Raw genomic sequence first — 21,051 nt, forward strand, 5'->3', positions numbered from 1 at the left:
GTACGTGCCCCTGTCACGTGTGCGCCCTCTCCGGCCTCTAGGTCACCAGGCTGCTCGTTATGGCGCACACCTGACACCGTCATTACGCACACCTGCACATCATCAGACTCACCTGGACTCCATCACTTGTATGTCACTTCCTTTGGTTCCTTCCCCAGGCGTTATTGTTTCTGTTTAAGTTTCATGTCTGTGCGTTGTTCTTGTTTTGTATTAAGTTACGTTTATTTATTTAAACACTCCCTCCCTGAGCTTGCTTCCCGACTCTTAGCGCACTCCTTACAGCCCCCTCTAATCGGCCATAGATTCTCAATGTCTGATGGTAAGAAATGACTTCTCATGTGATTGGGAAATACATTGACAGATTGCAATGTCAGTGACTTATCAATGATAACAGAGTTTAAATTTAAGTTACTGAATGAATGATTCCGTGATGATTAGAACGGTATCAGAGATAAGATAGACAGTAGGCCTAGCATACTATATGTGGAAGCATAAGAATAACCATTCATTCGTTGCAGAGGAGGAAGCTGACTACATTTTCAGCTTATGTTTGTTACCTGTACTTTCAGGAACAGGAAGGGTCAAATGTAAAATAAGGGGAGAGAGAGATTCATTAGCGTCTAGAAGATTATACTGGGAAAGGGGGGATACCTAGTCAGTCTCTGAATCAGAGAGGTGGGGGGGCTGCCTTAATCGACATCTACGGCATCCGGGGAACAGTGGGTAAACTGCCTTGCTCAGGGGCAGAACGACATATTTTTATTTTGTCAACTCAGGGATTCAATCCCGCAACCTTCCGGTTACTGGCCCAACGCTCTATCCACTAGGATACCTGGTGCTTCATATGTCAGTGAAATGTGAAACACAGTAGTGAAAGGTTTCAGCAAGGAAACTTGCAAACAGTTTACATTTTCCCAACACCCTTAAAAAGTTGTGGATAGATAAAGGATATACTTGAGTGAAGTCATAATAGAGATTTGACAATTTTGTCTGTTTATTAATAAATGGTGGTATCTATAGGCTATGAGAATAGTTACAATTGTCTTACAACTGCAAAGATCTACCACAAGGTGGCAGTGTTGATTACAATTTGACAGGGAGAAAATGGTACACAAATGCTATGCCTTCTGTTTTTTTGTGTAAAAAATTCTCTTCCAGCCATTTATGTTTGTATAGCACATGTCAATGGTTAATTAAATGGAAACGTACAGGCTGGAACAACTAATATGTCATGGAATAGTAATCAAAGACAGGAAGGCACTTAAGACTATTGACATGTAGTCATTGAATCATCTTTCTGGGTTTAGTCAGATGACAAGAAGACACACTTTACATATTGAAATATTGTTTGGATTGAGGCTGGTCAGTGGGCAGAGTTCAGGGTTTAGTGTTTTGTATTTAGGGTTTAGTGGGTGTGGGCCCTCAATTGGCCATGATGTCCTAATCCCCAAAGAAACTCTACATATTGAAATGAACACTATGTTTGGGATACAGTCAATGGCCTACGGCAGCCTTTCTTAAAGTATGGGTCGGACCTGGTAATGGTGGGTCGCGACGTGTCAGAGTAAATGTTCTAATCATTTAATGAATTACTGGAATTGATTTGGCCAAGTGCATCTGCTCTCTCTGCTTAAGCAGAGGTCTCTGCTCGGTTTGGCAGCTGCGCGAATGTGAGAGGGAGATGCCTGTGTGCTTCGGTTTACCAGATTTTTTTTTTCTGCAGTTTTCTTGAAGGTCACTCCACGACACACACGATGCAGCGCTGTCGTTCAGGTAGCAGATGATGCGCTGTCTGCCACTGACTTGTCATTCCCACTCGCCATTACTCACAGCTGTCATCAAATGGACTCATGCTAGCCACAAGTTCTGACTGAGCTCAATTGTCATGAAACTCATATACGTCGATGAATTTCTCTCTCGAGGAGCACCCACAATGTGTTTTGTGTGTGGAAGTGCTTAGTAATGAGTCTCTCATAACGAACAAATTAGTAAAACGACACATCCTGACTAAACATCCACAGCATGAAGGTAAACCCAGGGAGTTCTTTCAGAACAGGGCAGAATGCTTCAGGAAACAGTGCTTCGACAGTGGAAAAGTAGCAAGGCATTGTTGTCATTTTATAACAGGTGATGATAAGCAGAAATAAGGGAGTACTAAATAACTCATAGTAGTAACATTAGATGTGAGTTTATCTTTCAAACAATCGACTGGCCTTGTACACAGCTATTAGCTAACATTAGCCAAAGCAAGCTAGCTACTGATGTGCAACCCTAGTAACAGTACAGATGAAGATGAAAAATGATCAGGCCTACTGTACATCTTACTGTAGAAATTATTGTTGAAAACTAGTCTAGTTTGGAACTGTTGCTATTCAAATACAATAATAATTGTTATTCTTAACTGGAATAAATTGATTGAAGCATGATGCTTTTTGAGGCAAACGCACAGTTCTGGGCTGCTCATTTACAGCAGGAAGCTGTTTCCTGCCTGACTGAGAAAGCAGTAGATGTTCTGGTTGTTTGGCACCACATACCTATGCGAGTCAGGGTTCTCAACCCTGACATACTTAAAAAACAAGAACAGAAACAGTTTCAAGGCTGAGCATGAACTCAGTGTTGCGCTGTCAAAAACAGAACCCAGAATAGACATGCTCTCATTAGGACTGTGTGTGTGTTTTCTGGTCTACATCTGTGTGATGTGACCAATCAAGTTTATTCCAGTTCAAAATGAAAAATATGTATTGTATTTTAACAGCAACAATTCCAACCTAGACTTTCTTTCAACAATAATTTCTAAAGTAAGATCATTTTTCATCTGTAGTGTGACTTAGGGTTGCGCTATCAAAAAGCCTGTGTGTGTGTTGTGTTATTCATCTGTGTGATGTGATGCATCTTTTTATTCCAATTCAGAATGAAAATTATTTATTGTATTTTAACAGCAACGTTCCAACCTAGACAGATATGTAAGAGTGTTTTTAATGTGGAAAATAAACATTAATATATATTTATATGGATATTTAATTTCATTGTGATTTGTTTTTGTCTATATTGCATTTGTTTTTTGGCATAAGGGCAATGAAATGGACCGATATTTATGTGTAGCTGCATATTTTCCTAATCTTGGGTCCCAGGAAAACACAGAATTTCTCATTTGGGTCCCAGGCTGAAAAAGTTTAAGAACCCCTGGTCTACGGTTTAGTGTCTAGGGTTTAGGGCCTGTGGCCCAACAGTCCGGGCCCTGAGTTTGGCCATGACTAATGTCCTAAGCCCTGAGCATCACACAATAGAGTTCGGAATCACAAGCCCATCCACTTCAGTCCAGAGACAACAGAACAGGGATGAGCAAATCTGTGTTTTTCAGCATTCCAGGCATTCTGACCCCTGTCATGTTGTTCCAGACAAATTCTGGAATCTGTTCTGATGCTAACCGCTAGCGCTAACAGGAGAGCTGTACGCGAAAACAATCAAACAAACAAGGAGATAGATAGCTGATAGTATAGTGGGTTGTCACTCATGTTGCTGAGTGGAGACATTGATGTCACAGCAGGAATTCAACAGATGGGGAAATTAGGGCAGGGGTGAAGGTTTGAGGAAAGGATGAGGATGGCTGAATGGGTAGGGGGAGCTGAAGGGGTTAGGGCTAAAGAGGTAAAACGAGGGTGATTAGGGCTGAAGGGGTGAGGAGAGGGTGAGAGGAGAAAGGGATAAGGGCTGAAAGGGTGAGGAAGAGGTGAGGAGGGCTGAAGGGGTGAGGTGTTGGATGAAGAGCGTTGACAAGCTTATTGGGATTGGAGGAACTGGGAGGGTTGAGAAGGCATGAGGCAGTGGGGGAGAAGGTGTATTGGGGTGGTGTTGACAGGGATGGGAATGCTCCACACAAGCCGAGAAACCTTTGTCTTACTGTCTTACTTAATGTGAGGCACTCAGTCAATAAACCACAACACAACATTAAGTGAGTTGGCCCACAGGTAAATCCTATTACTGTATATCCAGACAAAGGAAACCTCTGAGTCATCCCCATGTAAACAGTGCAGCCAGATCAGTGTGTGTGTGTCCTCAGTGGATAGCATGAAAGAGATATGGTTACAGACGTATTGGCAAGAATACGTTCCTGCACTTTGCTAAAAGTTGCCCAGAATCAAGTAAATAATTGTCCAGTTATCATCAAAGGTACATCAATGTAAAACTAGCAGTGCATTTAACATAGAGTATACTGTACATAACATTTTGGGGGATTTGAATTTGCAACCTCTTGGTTGAATGCATGTGTTTCCGCAATGTTTCCGCAGTGCCACCAGGTTCGTACATATTACTTGGAACATGTATTAACATAAATCAGCTGTCCTTTTATCAGTCGTCAGGACGTCACGTGATAGGGGTCGCAGATAGTCTCAAAGCATCCCAAAGTATTATAAGTAAAGTAATGGTGGTTTTAAAGTTAGTGGTACGCTGTTCAGCTAAAATATAACCCCACCTGGAATTTAAACTCACAACCTCCAGATTTCGAGGTGCACGATTCTTCCTGCTGTGCCACAAAGTCTATGACATTCCCATACAGATTTATTACTATATTACATCTCTGCACTGCTATTTTAGTTATCAATTAATCTGACTATTCTTTCACCATAGATTTAATTGACTTATTTAAGCAATTTTTGGGGTTTCTGTAAAATTGTCTAATGTAGGTGGGGTATTTTATTCTGTTTTAGTGTTCCTGAATCACTATGATAAAAAATAAATATGTTTTTGTTTATTTTAAACAAAGGTGAGATTCATTCCAAAGTGTAGGAATACAGGTGAAATCAGCTATTATGACTGATGTGGTGGCATAGAAAGAAAGATTGGAATGCTGTGAACTGGGAGATTATGGGTTCATATACTAGGTGAGGATGAGTTGAATAATAATTACTGAAAAACCAATGGTTAATATACCCTGTTGATTTCAAGTTAACTGCTTTAGTGTTGTTTGCCACCTAGCATTATGGTGAAAACTGCACTTAAAAGTTATTTTACTAGTTTACAAGGTTCTTAGACTTTTTTTTACGATGTATGATAAACTTACATGTTGTAAGGATCTCATTTATCTTTTCTCATTAAAAACACGGATGTGTGTGAAACGAAAAAGCAAAAACGTGGGATTTTGTCACATGTTAAAACCAGCCTTTTGAAGTGAAGGGAAACAAATTTATTCTTGAATTTGGAGGTTTAAAATATCCCTCTGGTGGCCAAGTTGACCTATTTTAAGTAATGCCATTCGTTCCAGGAATTAATCACTACCACCTGGTTAGGTTAGCATAGGGCTAAATGTGCCAGGTTATGTAATGGGAACAGCTAACATGTACCATTTTATCACATACATGAGGGAGGCAGTGGGGAAAGTAGCAGGGGGGCAGTGAGGGGAAACGAAGGTTGCTAGTTGTCATTGTGCGTTCACATGGCTAACGTGACAACAAACACAGCTCAGGGGTCAGGAGTATGTGGCATGTACCGGGGTTACACAAATGTCAGGGGTCGCTGTGGCCACAATGCTGAGCTCCACTGACGTCAGCTGCCGAGAGGGGCCACGTTCTTTCATGGCCTTTTATTGATCAGCATGCGTGTGACCTGGCATTTATTAGTCAATCACTGAAGATTTGACTGACTGACTCAGTGGGCTGACTGAGGGGATAAATAAGCTGATAATTAAAAACCAAACCCTGGGCCAACATAAAAAGGTTAGCTTTTCTCTAGCAGAAGGTAGTAAGACTTTGACTGAGGAGGTTACTGTGTGTGTGTGTGTGTGGGGGGGGTCTGTCTGTGTATGTTTCAATGTGTATTTGAATGCGTGTGAGCGCAACTATGCATGTGTGTGTGTGCCGGTGGTAAGAAAGAGGATAAGAGGTGGTATAATATGAGGTGATTATGCTGCTGAGGGGGGCTGACAGCGGGCAGAGTAGCCCCCCACTGAGTTATAAGACAAGCTGGATATAAGAAGTCTTTGGCTGGGGCCTAGCTGGGCGTGTAATGGGTACCAGAGCTAGCTCTCTGCCAGCAAACTCTCCATAAGCTCCATCGTTATCATCAGGGCTGAGCTCTGGTCAAAAGTAGTGCACTATACAGGGAAGAGGGTGCCATTTGTGATGCAACCCAGACCCTGTGCCAGCTCTCCATAAGCCCTATGGTTATCATCAGACCCAGGGTGATAATGACTGCCTGGTGCCTTGGTGCTGGGCTTGGCACAGCTTCACACAGCTCTGTGAGCCCTCCCAGCACAGGCAGCACAATGGCATTCCGTGCCAGCACACACTGCTAGGCTACTGCACCAACACACACATTTGATGGAGAGCGAGAAAGAGGGCAGAAGGAGATGGGGAGAGGTGGAAAGAGAGAAAGAGGAGAAGAGAAGATAAGTGGAGAAAAAAGAGAAGAAACGAGTTGATTGAAAAAAAAATGGCCATTTGGAAGCTGGGTGTGATTATGAATAGGTGGCCTTAGAGGAAGTATTCCTGTATATGGAGACACATATGGCTCAGATACTTCTTTATAGCCATATACACTTTTAGAAAAAAGGGTTCCAAAAGGGTTATTCAGGTAGAACCCTTTTGGGTTCCATGTAGAACCCTCTGTGGAACGGGTTCTACATGAAACCAAAAGGGTTCTTTCTACCTGGAACCAAAAAGCATTCTTCAAAGGGTTATTTGATGGGGACAGCCAAAGAACCCTTTTAGGTTCTAGATAGCACCTTTTTCTATATACATAATTGACGAAAATATGAACATCATTTGGCCATCAAAGCAGCTGTGATCGTGGTTGATTGTAAAACCCTTTTCCCTCCTCCTTTTGATTGTCATACCCTCATTCGCCTGTCACCTTTTGGACGTTGTGGCCCCGTGGCCCTTGGACTTTACGAGGAGCAGGACCCCGGGGACACCTCTGGGCATTGGATATTTCAGTAGTAGTCCCTCTGGGGAAATGTTTTGTAATTATCCTACAACTCCCATGGGGCCGTGGGGCAGGGCCATTAATGCCTGCTTGCTGATGGATAACTGGTAATTGCTGTGGAAACTAGGGGTTGAACCATCATGGGATGGAGACGGAGGAGGAGGAGGAGGGTGTTCTGTTTGGGTTTATAGTAATATACAATACTCACCTTCAGCTGTTGTGCTGCTGCAGCTGTTATGTGGCTTTATGTGGCTTTAGAGCTATGTTCCAATATTCACACTATTGCATATTCCTCTCCTCTCCTGTCACTAGTAGAGTATATAGGAGGATATTGAGGGCTGCGTCTTGTCATCATCAGGGTGACAGAAGGGGGGTGTCGTGTCTTTGGCTATGCCGGATTAAGTGATATGACATGCTAACCTATAAAATCCTTTCTCTGTAATTAACATTACCTGATTAAGCTAATCATGTAAATGTAAGAAAGTCGGGGCACCACGGAAAAACGTTTATAGAGCCGTTATCTTCCGAATAAACTCTTAAAATACTTTGTAATATTTTACATCGATAGCAGTCAATATTAACCCTTATCTTATTTTCAGTCTCATAATGAAAGTTGTAAATTCTTGGTTATCTTCACGAACCCTGGCTAACAAGTTGAATCAGCAATACAAAATTGGGTTTAATTATTTATTTACTAAATACCTAAACTAATCACACAGAATTACAAATACACCGAATACAAATGATGTCACACATGATGGCTGGTTACACAAAGGAAAGGGGGTTGGGCTTGAATGAAAGAGCGGGAAGACTTAGGAACAAAGAAACAGCAGCTATGCTATCGTAAATACATTATCTTATGCATTCTAAATTACCGCCCATTTGGAAAAGGAAAATGCAATAAATATTTACTCTGAGCTGCGCTTCGGTAGATTGGTCGTAGATGCTGGCCGGGTTGGCCAACAGATCTTCCTGTCCTCGGAAGAATGTCTCTGGTGGTAAATTGGATACGTGGTGGTATCTTCGTCTGTCTGTTAGACTGGATCCGTCGTCCGTCCTTTCCTAGCCCCCGTCTACAGCGGCCGCTGTTAACTCAACGGCTAGGAAGTATCACTAGTTCAAAGTTCATACCATTCGCCACCAAAGCTCACGCCGAGGTTGGCTTAGTTCTGTACTTGACGTGTGTCCTTCTAACGTAGAGGCTGCAGACCTCACGTACTGGAACATGTGGTTATCTTTTCGTCAAAGGCTAATATAGTGGAGAGGGGGAAGGATGTGTTTCATCGTTTATAACCCCTGTCTCTTCACAGGGGTGGGCCACTGATCAAGCAGGGCACTTTCCTTATGAAAACCCAATTCTCTCATTTGGAAGCTAAAATTACATTTAATCTCCTAACAAACAATTTCAATATCAAACATTTCAATTGCATAACAATTCCATGTGGCTCTGATAACTAGAGGATGTATACTTTCCCAGGTACAGTTTATGTCGTCCTGTCATCAGTCATAATGTCTCAGATGACAACCGAACTGACATCCATACTCATTACGTTCCAAAGCATATTTCCAACTGGTTTTATTACCAAAATATGGTTCCTTTCCCCATTTGTTTGATGTTCCCAGACTCTCTATATTTAACAGGACAGCAGTCCTTCAGGACAGCAGTCCTTCAGTAGGGTCAGAAAGAGAGGGGAAGGGAGAAAGGTATTTATGGGGGGGGTCATAAACCTTACCCACAGGCCAACGTCATGACGAGGGTGAGTTAGAGGGGAGGGCAGTGAGTGAAGGATAAGAAGTGCTACAGGGTGAGGAAGGCGGAGGAGGTTTGAGTGACAGGTGACACCTTGCTAATGGAGCTGTGAGCACCAATGGGTGGAGACGGGGAGGGGAAGGGAGGTGCTCTTTATCCCCCTGGAGGAGGGATGATGGAGTGGCCCTCTGTGATTGTAATGCCTGCTGCTAATGTGTCATTGTGTGTGTACTGTATGTGTGCCTCCCCCTCCCCTGCCCTTTCTGCCACTAATTGCCCCTGCTCAACATCTCTGAGTTGCCAGGAGGGGGAGGAGGAGGCTACTTGGCCTGCCATCTGTTCCGACTCCTGACCCCCTCTCCCCCAACCCCTCCCCATCTCCTCAGGGTCCATTGGGGATTTTCCCTTTTCTTCATTCTTTCCCTGCTTTTCTTTCGCGGTAAAAAGGATCCCATGTGCCAAGGCCTGCCGCCTCCCTTCTAGGAACACACCCCTCATTATATTCACCTCCCAACTGATGCATGCCACATGCACTTGACACACACATACACACACGCAGGCACGCACGCATACCCTGAGGGGTGTGTTCCTTGAAGGGAGATCCTCTCCCTCCTGAGTAGCTTCTTCAGGGGGACTGAGATATGAGGAATCAAGAAATTGATTTCTTATGCATCAAAGTTGATTGATAATAAGTCCTTTGTTGATTGATAGCAAACCACTCTCGCTGCTTTACTTCTCTCTTCCTCCATCCCCCCTTATTTTCCCCCCTCTTCATTTCCTCTCGTCCTCCTTTCTCTCCTTCCCCTCTGCCCTCTGTGGTCCCCCAGCACAGGCTGTCATGTAGAGATTATGATTAGGATAATAGGGTTAATTTAATCCATATTGCCTGGCCTCTCTCTCTGGGAACACATAAGCATGTGTTAGTGTTTATATTTTCCATCCAGCATGTGGGACTGAAACAGTAGAAACACAAGGGCTCCCCTTCCCAGGGGCATCTGTTGGGTATGGCAGTTGCCATAGTCTAGCTCAAGACCCACAATTTAAAGTAGGCAAAAAAAGTAGATTAAAATCATTCCAATCTCGATAAAATGCAACAGAAAAAAACGCAACGACAGTAACAAGTGTAGGCTATAACAAATGTAAATTTTCATGCAGTGACAGAATGAGAATTCAAATCATTCACGTTTACTTGCTTAGTCTAACTTTAACTTCCCAGCTCTGCAGATTTTGCTGCGAAGAGACAGAATCATTCGATCATTTGTTTTGGAACTGTCCATATGTAGCTTGTTTTTGGTCGCAGGTCCAGGAATGGCTGAAGAATTGCAACATGTTGTCACGTGGAGCGGAACAGGTGAACCCAAGAGCAGACTCAGACGAGGCGACTGGGATGAGGTAACCAAGGTATTTATTGAAACACAGCGGGAAGATGGGGTGCAGGCCAGGGGAGGCTCAGGAAGCCAGGTGCGGAGGCTGAGGCTTGAGTAAGGGGAGTTGAGACTAGGTAAGTAGGTTCGGAGAGGAATCCAAGGACGCAGTGGAGGGTCCAGGACAGGGTAGCAGGACTGACGAGATGTGGGACTGGAGACAGGGGCCAAAGTCAGAGCGGGCAGAACTGTAGCGGAGAGGAAAACCGAGTCAAGCAAGGGAAAACAAGCATAACACGAAAACAGGATCTAAGCAGGAACAAAATGGCTAAAACCGCAGACAGACTGAGCAGAGTTTACGATCTGGCAGCGTGGAAGTGGCAGGGCTGAGTATTTGTAGAGGTCTTGATTATGGAACAGATGGCAGCTGGTGGGGATCTGCTCTGTCTCCAGCACACCTGTCTCCGCCCACACACACACACACACACACACACACACACACACACACACACACACACACACACACACACACACACACACACACACACACACACACACACACACACACACACACACACACACAGAGAGAGAGATGAAGAGGGAGAGAGTGGCGGCAGGTTAGGGAGACACAGGATGAGAAGTAGAGGGCGTGGTAGGAGAAGATGTAACACATTTACCTGGAGCTAACTCTGGAAATAGCACTGCTGGTTGATTTTTAAAAAGTCAGTCAATCGATCAATAATATAATAATACACTTAGCAACATTTTTTCTTTAATTTACAATATGTAGAAACTATGAGAATTGAAAGTTTCATAACTTTTGTGAAACATCACAGCACGGTTGAAAAATGTATGGCAAATAGAAATCAAAACGGTATGGTGTTCAGAGGTAGATGGAAGGGGTTGAGCGGAGCTGAAGGATGGGACTAATAACAAACAAAAGATAACTATTGTAAAATATACTGTGTCCGTAAAATGTATATAGTATGTATAAGCTGGAAGTAAAAGCCTAAGTGTTGTTAGTTTACTTCAATTAGGGGAGGGGTGGTAGGGTTGGGGGAAAATAATAAATGAAAAAATATTTTATATATTTTTATTTATTTATTTATTTATATATATATATATATATATATATATATATATATATACAAAACAAATATATAAGTGTAATATAATAAATACAAAAATAATAATACTGTAGGCCTACATCGTCATCCTCTGTCTGCATCCCTAATCCCTACCTGTTGCCTACCTGCCTCTGGGATAATTAATTTCCACCTCTCAATCAGTCTTGCTTGTCCATATTCTTACAGATCAATATTGCTGGCAAAATGTCATTAAATATTGCTAGCGCTGTTTAAAATATATATAATAATCCCCCAGGTAGTGCAACTACTGTGTAAGCAACACAATAATAAAAGACAGAGACAAGCTGGCCCAGGGAAAAATGTGCGAGCCACCCTTCGTTGGCTACTATGTTGCAATCAAAATTCTCGGAGCCGCCTTGTTGATACAAAATGTTTCAATGTTCTCCAAGCCGCTTCATTCGTTGATATGTTTCAATATTCTCAGAGCCACCTTGTTGATATGATGCTTCCATATTTACAGAATATTTCCCTTCCCTGGAAAATAATGCAGACAGGCAAATGCAAACATTAGCGGGAAGAGCAGGAGACAATGACACTGTCATAGTACACTGTATGTACCGTTCCACAAGGGTGGCTTCATATAGCCTATAGCAGGTGGTCGGCAACCTTTCTCATGTGGAGTGCCAATTTACAATTCAACCTACAATTTCTAAAGATCTGCGTAAACAGTTATGATTTGCAAATCAAATTTTATTGGTCACATTGTCACGCCCTGACCTGAGAGCCTTTTATATGTCTCTATTTAGGTTTTGGTCAGGGTGTGATTTGGGTGGGCATTCTATGTCCTTTTTTCTATGCTTTGTATTTCTTTGTTTTGGCCTGGTATGGCTCTCAATCAGGGACAGCTGTACATCATTGTCGCTGATTGGGAGTCATACTTAGGCAGCCTGTTTTCCTTTGGGGTTTGTGGGTAGTTAATTTCTGTTTAGTGTTTTGTTATACCTGACAGAACTGTTTGGCTGTCAGTTTTTTTGTTTTTGTTTAAAGTGTTCTATCTTTAATAAATTCATGATGAGCACTAACCACGCTGCGCCTTGGTCTACTCTCTTCAACGACGGCCGTTACACACATACACATGGTTAGCAGATGTTAATGCGAGTGTAGCGAAATGCTTGTGCTTCTAGTCCCGACAGTGCAGTAATATCTAACACTTAATCGAACAATTCTCCAGCAAATACCTAATACACACAAATCTAAAGGGATGAATGAGAATATGTACATATAAGTATATGGATGAGCATTGGCCGAGCGGCATAGGCAAGGTGCATTAGATGGTATAAAATACAGTATATACATGTGATATGAGTAATGTAAGATATGTATACATTCTTAAAGTGGCATTATTTAAAGGGACTAGTGATCCATTTATTAAAGTGTCCAGTGATTGGGCCTCAATGTAGACAGCAGCCTCTCTGAGTTAGTGATTGCTGTTGGTGGCGGTGATATGATACTTGACTAGTCTCTCAAAGCACTTCATGACAGAAGTGAGTGCTACGGGGCGGTAGTCATTTAGTTCAGTTAGCTTTGCCTTCTTGGGTACAGGAACAATGGGAGCCATCTTGAAGCATGTGGGGACAACAGACTAGGATAGGGAGTGATGGAGTGATTTAATATGTCTGTAAACACACCAGCCAGCTGGTCTGCGCATGTTATCTGAAGCTGACCGTGATAGTCACCGTGATAGTATAGTATTAGCCCTGTGTGATGTGCAATCAATATGCTGATAAAATTTAGGTGGCCTCGTTCTCAAATTTGCTTTGTTAAAATCCCCAGCGACAATGATTGCAGCCTCTGGATATATAGTTTCCAGTTTACATAGAGTCCAGTGAAGTTCCTTGAGGGCCGTCTTGGTGTTCGCTTGAGGGAGAATGTACACAGCTGTGACTATAACTGACGAGAATTCTCTTGGTAGGTAAAATGGCCAGCATTTGATTGTAAGGAATTCTAGGTCGGGTGAGCAGAAGAACTTGAGTTCCTGTATGTTGTTATGATTACACCATGAGGTGTTTATCTCTGTCGGCGCGATGCATGGCTGAACCGATTCCGACAACATATCCTGAGAGAGCCATGTTTCCGTGAAACAGAGAATGTTACAATCTCTGATATCTCTCAGGAAGGAAACCCTTGCTCGAATTTTGCCTGCCTTGTTGTTAAGAGACTGAACATTGGCGAGTAGTATACTCGGGGGGGTATATGCACGTCTACGGGGGTATATGCACGATGTGCACGTCTACGGAGCCTGACCAGAAGGCTGCTCCGTCTGCCCCTTCAGTGGCGTCGTTGTTTTGGGTCGGCTACTGGGATCAGATCCATTGTCCTGGGTGGTGGTCCAAACAGAGGATCCCCTTTGGGAAAGTCGTATTCCTGGTCGTAATGTTGGTAAGTTGACATTGCTCTTATATCCAATAGTTCTTCCCGGCTGTATGTAATAAGACTTAAGATTTCCTGGGTAACAATGTAAGAAATAATATATAAAAAAATGTAAATACTGCATAGTTTCCTAAGAATGCGAAGCGAGGTGACCATCTCTGTCGGAGCCATTATAATCAATCATATATTGTAGGCTATCTAACTGTGCCGAAAACATTTCTAACTGCCAACAAACAAAATAAATCTATAGCTGGCTACTAGACAGAGGCACTGTCCATTCAGCACCACAACACAGAGCCCCACTATGCCTACCTGTAGGCCAGGGTTTCCCAAACTCGGTCCTTGGGCCCTCCCTAGGTGCACGTTTAGATTTTTTTCCCCTCACTATACAGCTGATTCAAATAACCAACTCATCATCAAGCTTTGATATTTGAATCAGCTGTGTAGTGCTAGGGCAAAAACCAAAAGGTGTACCGAGGGGGAGTCCCAGGACTGAGTTTGGTAAACCCTGCTGTAGGCTACCGAGGCCCTGTCCATTCAACAGTTCTGAATCATAGGCTCGGTCTTAGCTCCCTTTAAAAAGGGATGTGGTGCCTCCCGAGTGGCGCAGTGGTCTAAGGCACTGCATCACAGCGCTAGCTGTGCCACTAGAGATTCTGGGTTTGAGTCCAGGCTCTGTCGCAGCCGGCCGCGACCAGGAGACCCATGGGGCGGCGCACAATTGGCCCAGCGTCGTCAGGGTTAGGGGAGGGTTTGGCTGGCAGGGATGTCCTTGTCCCATCGCGCACTAACTACTCCTGTGGCGGGCCGGGCGCAGTGCATGCTGACACGGTCGCCAGGTGTACGGTGTTTCCTCCGACACATTGGTGCAGCTGGCTTCTGGGTTAAGTGGGCATTGTTTCAAGAAGCAGTGCGGCTTGGTTGGGTTGTGTTTTGGAGGATGCACGGTTCTCGACCATCGCCTCTCCCGAGTCCTTACTGGACTTGCAGCGATAAGACTGTAACTACCAATTGGATACCACGAAATTGGGGAGAAAAATGGGTAAAAAAAGGGATGTGAAGATTTTCCTTTTATACTTCGTAATTTTTCAGCATTCTTTGGTCTTGTTTGTTTGTCTTCTTGCGTCCTTGTCGATTGTAGGCCTAAGTAAGTCCTTTGATATAGGCTTTGCTTTTTATTTCAATTAATGTGTAGAATTTATCTGGCATAGTCAGCTGTTTTATGCACCTGTTACTTTCACATTGGTATCAGCATTTGAAGTCGGCCTTGTTGTGACTTGATAGAGTGTATTGCTGTCATCTATTTCATGTTGCAATATATCCTCCGTTCCACAAGTAAATGAGTCAATTTATGATGAATTTGAGTAGTGGTTGACACTGTACACGCAGTTCCACAGACGTTTAACTTCTATGGGCTAGGTGGGACGTGACCGTCCCAACTGCGGGACACACTATTCAACAGCCAGTGAAATAGCATGGCGCGAAATACAAAACAGCAAAAATCTCAATTTCATTTTCTCAAACAATCAACTATTTTACACCATTTTAAAGATAAACTTCTCGTTAATCTAACCACATTGTCCGATTTCAAAAAGGCTTTACGGCGAAAGCATAAAATTAGATTATGTTAGGACATAAACTTCACAAGAAAAACCACACAGCCATTTTCCAAGCAGGGACATGCATCACAAAAACCAAAAATACAGCTACAATATTCACTAACCTTTGATGATCTTCATCAGATGGCACTCATAGGACTTCATGTTACACAATACATGTATGTTTTGCTCGAATAAAGTACATATTTATATCCAAAACCCCCATTTTACATTGGCGCGTGATGTTCAGAAAATGTATTCCCACCAAAACTCCGGTGAATGTGCACATCAATTTACAAAAATACTCATCATAAACGTTGATAAAATTTACAACAGTTATTGAAAGAATTATAGATATACTTCTCCTTAATGCAACCGCTGTGTCAGATTTGCAATAAATGTGCTTCAGGGCAACCGGAGTCCCTGTGTTTATAGACCCGTATTTGGATGGAGCGGCTAATGTCCCTTTTTCTGTCCGACATTGTAAACGCTGCTTCTGTGCTCTGTGGTCCTCGTGTGAGAGGCTGTGTGTGTGTGTGTGTGTGTGTGTGTGTGTGTGTGTGTGAGAGAGACAGAGAGAGCTAGAGAATGTCTTCAACCTTCAGGATTGTCTTTCATCTAGACTAGATACTTAGCTATACATAGAGGGAGTTCTGTTAGGTAATTGCACATACATGTACATACAGTGCATTCGGAATGTATTCAGATCCTGTGAGTTTTTTCACATTTTGTTACGTTACAGCCTTATTTGTAGGCCGTCATTGTAAATAAGAATTTGCTCTTAAAATGACTTTCCAATTTAAATAAAGAAAATAAATTCCATAATGGATTACATATATTTTCAGTCTACACACAATACCCCATAATGACAAAGCAAAAACAGTTGTTTTTTTGCAAATAAAAATAAAGTAGAAACAGACACATTATTTACATAAGTATTCAGACCCTTTGCTATGAGACTCAAAATTTAGCTCAGGTGCATCCTGTTTCCATTGATCATCATTGAGCTGTTTCTACAATTTGATTCGTGTCCACCTGTGGTAAATTCAATTGATTGGACATGATTTGGAAAGGCACACATCTGTCTATATAAGTTCCCACAGTTGACAGTGCATGTTAGAGCAAAAACCAAGCCGTGAGGTTGAAGGAATTGTCCGTAGAGCTCTGAGACATATCTGGCGAAGGGTACCAAAAAAAGTCTGCAGCATTGAAGGTCCCCAAGAACACAGTGGCCTCCATCATTCTTAAATGGAAGAAGTTTGGAACCACTAAGACACTTCCTAGAGCTGGCCACCTAGCCAAACTGAGCAATCGGGGGGTAAGGGCCTTGGTCAGGGAGGTGACCAAGAACCTGATGGTTATTCTGACAGAGCTCCAAAGTTCATCTGTGGAGATGGGAAAACCTTCCAGAAGGACAACCATCTCTGCAGCACTCCACCAATCAGGCCTTTATGGTAGAGTGGCCAGACGGAAGCCACTCCTCAGTAAAAGGCACATGACAGCCCGCTTGGTGTTTGCCAAAAGGCACCTAAAGGACTCTCAGACCATGAGAAACCAGATTCGCTGGTCTGTTGAAACCAAGATTGAACTCTTTGGCCTGAATGCCAAGCGCCACGTCTGGAGGAAACGTGGCACCATCCCTACGCTGAAACATGGTGGTGGCAGCATAATGCTGTGGGGATGTTTTTTAACAGCAGGGACTGAGTTACTAGTCAGGATCGAGGGAAAGATGAACGGAGCAATGTACAGAGAGATCTTTGATGAAAACCTGCTCCAGAGCACTCTGGACCTCAGACTGGGGTGAAGGTTCACCTTCCAACAGGACAACGACCCTAAGCACACAGCCAAGACAACGCAGGAATGGCTTCAGGACAAGTTTCTCAATGTCCTTGAGTGGCCCAGCCAGAGCCCGGACTTGAATCCGATCGAACATCTCTGGAGAGACCTGAAAATAGCTGTGAAGCGACATTCCCCATCCAACCTGACAGAGCTTGAGAGGATCTGTAGCATCATAGCGAAGAATACTCAAGGCTATAATTGTTGCCAAAGGTGCTTCAACTAAGTACTGAGTAAAGGGTCTGAATACTTATGTAAATATGATATTTCAGTGTTACATTTTCGCAACTTTATTAAAAATATATCACAACCTGTTTTGCTTTGTCATTATGGGGTATTGTGTGTAGGTTTTTGAGGGAAAAAACGATTTAATCAATTTTAGAATAAGGCTGTAACGTAATAAAATGTGGAAAAAGTCAAGTGGTCTGAATACTTTCCGAATGCACTGTATACTATGGAAACTCCTCCATGGAGATTCCTATATATGGACCAAAATAAAAGGACACAGTTTCTCTTCACAAATAGAAAAGAAAGGCCAAACTACCACTGCAGGTTATAATATAATAGGTTATAATATCAACAATTATGTTTGAATCACTCACCTCACTTCAAAACATAAAATTTCCCCACACAGCTAACAACCCATTCTGATTTCACTCATAGTACTGGCAGGCCCTTTAAATCCATCTGTGGAGCAGCAGTAGATGATAGCCCCATTGCAGCAGAGGAAAGGAAGGGTGCATATAGAGTGGCCACAATCAATATGGGGAATCAATCTGTGAGATGGAGGGATGTGATGGATGGATCTAGCAGGAAGCAGTGTGTGTGTGTGTGGCAGGATACAGCCTGAACTGAGTGGTGCTCTGGTGATGGCGATGATGAGGCTGGGATATGGCGACGTGGCGAGGCAGCAGAACACTAGCAAGAGTGCATGGGTCTGTCTGTGTGTGTGTGTGTGCGCAAAGCTTCCTCCATAGGATTGATGGAAGTGTGTCTGTGGGGTGATGCCAGGGCATCGTGATCGTAAACATTTGTGTGCGTGTGTTCCCACCGGTCTGATCTGGACTGCAAGGTCAAACAAGGAGAGAAGCGCAGCTCAGTTCTGTGACTACAAACTCTACTGGAACTATACATAATTTCCAGCAGTTTCCGCATCTAGCAGCAATAGATTGTATCTTCTCTCTACTTTTCATATCTCTTTGATGCAATACTCCAGTCATCCAGGGTGACCACAATCTGGGTTATGGATATAAAGGGATAGAAGCCAGAAAAGTAAGGATCCAAGTGTTATGTACAGTGTGTGTTATAGGTTGGATGAGGTGAATATATCTATTGTTGACAGGATAAAAGTGTACAGCCAGGGATTATTAGTGTACAGTTGTGTGTGCCATGGGCTTGATTTGCACTGTGTGTGTGTGTGTGTGTGTGTGTGTGTGTGTGTGTGTGTGTTACGGGCTTGAAGTGCACAGTGTGTGCTATGTGTTAGATAAGGTACTGTAGCTTTTCTACTTTTCCTTCGCCTTACTCTGGGTTGTTTGGATTAGGATTGTTCTCAAAGTGTTCGTGAGTGCTAGGGTCAGATATGCGTGTGTGCGTGTGTGTTGGGATTGTCAGTGGTGTAAAGTAAAAATACTTTAAAGTACTTCTTAAGTAGTTTTTTGGGGTAACTTTTACTCCACCACATTCCTAAAGAAAATAATGTACTTTTTACTCCTTACATTTTTCCTGACACCCAAAATACTCGTTACATTTTGAATGCTTAGCAGGACAAGAAAATGGTCTAATTCACGCACTTATCAAGAACATCCCTGGTCATCCCTACTTGCCTCTGATCTGGCACACTCACTAAACACAAATTATTTGTTTGTAAATTGTGTCTGAGTGTTGAACTGTGCCCCTGGCTATCCGTGAAAAAAAGAAAATTGTGTCATCTGTTTTGCTTAAATATAAGGCATTTTAAATGATTTATACTTTTACTTTTGATACTTAAGTACATTTAAAACCAAATACTTTTAGACTTTTACTCAAGTAGTATTTTACTGGGTGACTTTCACTTTTAATGAGTCATTTTCTTTTAAGGTATCTTTACTTTTACTCAAGTATGAAAATTGGGTACTTTTTCCACCACTGGTGATTGTGCGCTGAGTGGTTGCTAGTGTCAGAAGTAAATATTAAGTAAGCAAGATTTAATGAATTCGTTTTTTTCTCTCTTTCCTCCTTTTGGATAACAAGATGGATTTGTTTTGCACTTTGGATGAGCTGCTGCAGGAACTGAGTTTCGGGGTCAGTGTTTCAAGTTTTGTAACATGCACAAGTACAGTGAAATGCCTTTCTTGCAAGCTCTAACTAGGGCTGTTGCGCTGACTATATTACCGTCACACCAGCGGTCACGAGTCATGAAGGCAGTGAAATTCCACGTGACCAAGCTCTGATTATACTGATGGTAATTAGTAGCCTAACAAACTTGCTAACTACCTGGGACTCAGCACTCTACTGTCCCTCTAATCACTCTGACGTCAATGCAAATGTAATAAAAAATCGAATCAAACACTTCGTGATAGCCAATGAGCTCATGTTGCGCAACATTTCTATAGGCTATGCAATTGGGTGAGAAAACAGAGTGATGGCCTCCACTAAAAAGAGGAGGATCCCATCAGCTTTCTATAGGCTAAGCCTACTAGATTTATTTCTAAACTTTCTTAATATTAAGCACACTCCTTATCTTTACAGCAGGAGTATAGCCTACCTGGCTGGCATGAAATTGAACCATTGGAAAAGCATCCTCCATTCACAATTTAAGTGCATAGATGACATGTATTTTTTCCCGCTGGCCTTGTTTTGAGACAGGTGCATAATAGTCCATTCTAAATCAAAACAAATTTCACACATATATTATTTAGTATTTGTAAAGACAAGATTATGTCAAGAATAGTCTGATGGGTGACAATATTAGCCTATCACTTGTGAATTATATAATATCACTTGTGAATGATGCCCAGCATAAGAAAGAAACAATGCCTTTTTTTCCCTCAACTTTTTCAAATCAGTCACACACCTCAGGTAGCCTATTTTTTTTTTTTAACTAGGCAAGTCAATTAAGAACAAATTCTTATTTACAATGGCAGCCTAGGAACAGTGGGTTAACTGCCTTGCTCAGAACAACAGATTTTTACCTTGTCAGCTCGGAGATTCGATCTAGCAACCTTTCAGTTACTGGGCCAACACTCTAACCACTAGGCTACCTAGCCTAACCCGTAGGCCTACATGTTTTGATGAGGTTTGGCCAAATAACATCTTAAAATTCAGCACATTAATCTGCTTCACAAGGGGTGTAGACCCTAACTGGCATACATAAGCAGCGCTTGAGTTTCAAGTTTGGGGAAGATCATTTTCACCATAAAAATGCACCTTTATAATAAAAGCATTACATGCATAATCACATTTGCGGTCCTTTCTATTTTATTCAGCTTTGTTCAATTGTATTCTTCATAGTATAAAATAATACACTCCTAAGTAAGCATTTCACTGAGGTATTCGGCACATGTGACAAATACGATTTGATTTGTTTGGCTAATAAATTAAAACGTTACTTTGAACTACTTTTGGGTACCTTGTTAACATTACATCATTAAATCCACATCTTAAACGTTGCTATGTTTTTGAAATGGCAAAGAAAACATGTAATCTGCTTGACACATTAAAGTTGCTTACCTTACAGATCACAAAGTCAGCTAATTTCCACTCCATTCATATACAAATACATTTGATTCATACACTGGCTTGTCTGGCTATCATTTTTTTATTGAACCTGCCCTTCCCTTGTCTACACTGAAATAATATATTTTCAGTAGTCCTCTACTATGATTCATTTTTTTCTATCTCGCATAGCTCATTAGTACACCCTTGTGGTTAAATACACTGCTCAAAAAAATAAAGGGAACACTAAAATAACACATCCTAGATCTGAATGAATGAAATAATCTTATTAAATACTTTTTTCTTTACATAGTTGAATGTGCTGACAACAAAATCACACAAAAAGAATCAATGGAAATCCAATTTAT

The sequence above is a fragment of the Salmo salar genome, chromosome 07 (assembly GCF_965601325.2).
Source record: "Salmo salar chromosome 07, fSalSal1, whole genome shotgun sequence".
Taxonomy (NCBI): Eukaryota; Metazoa; Chordata; class Actinopteri; order Salmoniformes; family Salmonidae; genus Salmo; species Salmo salar.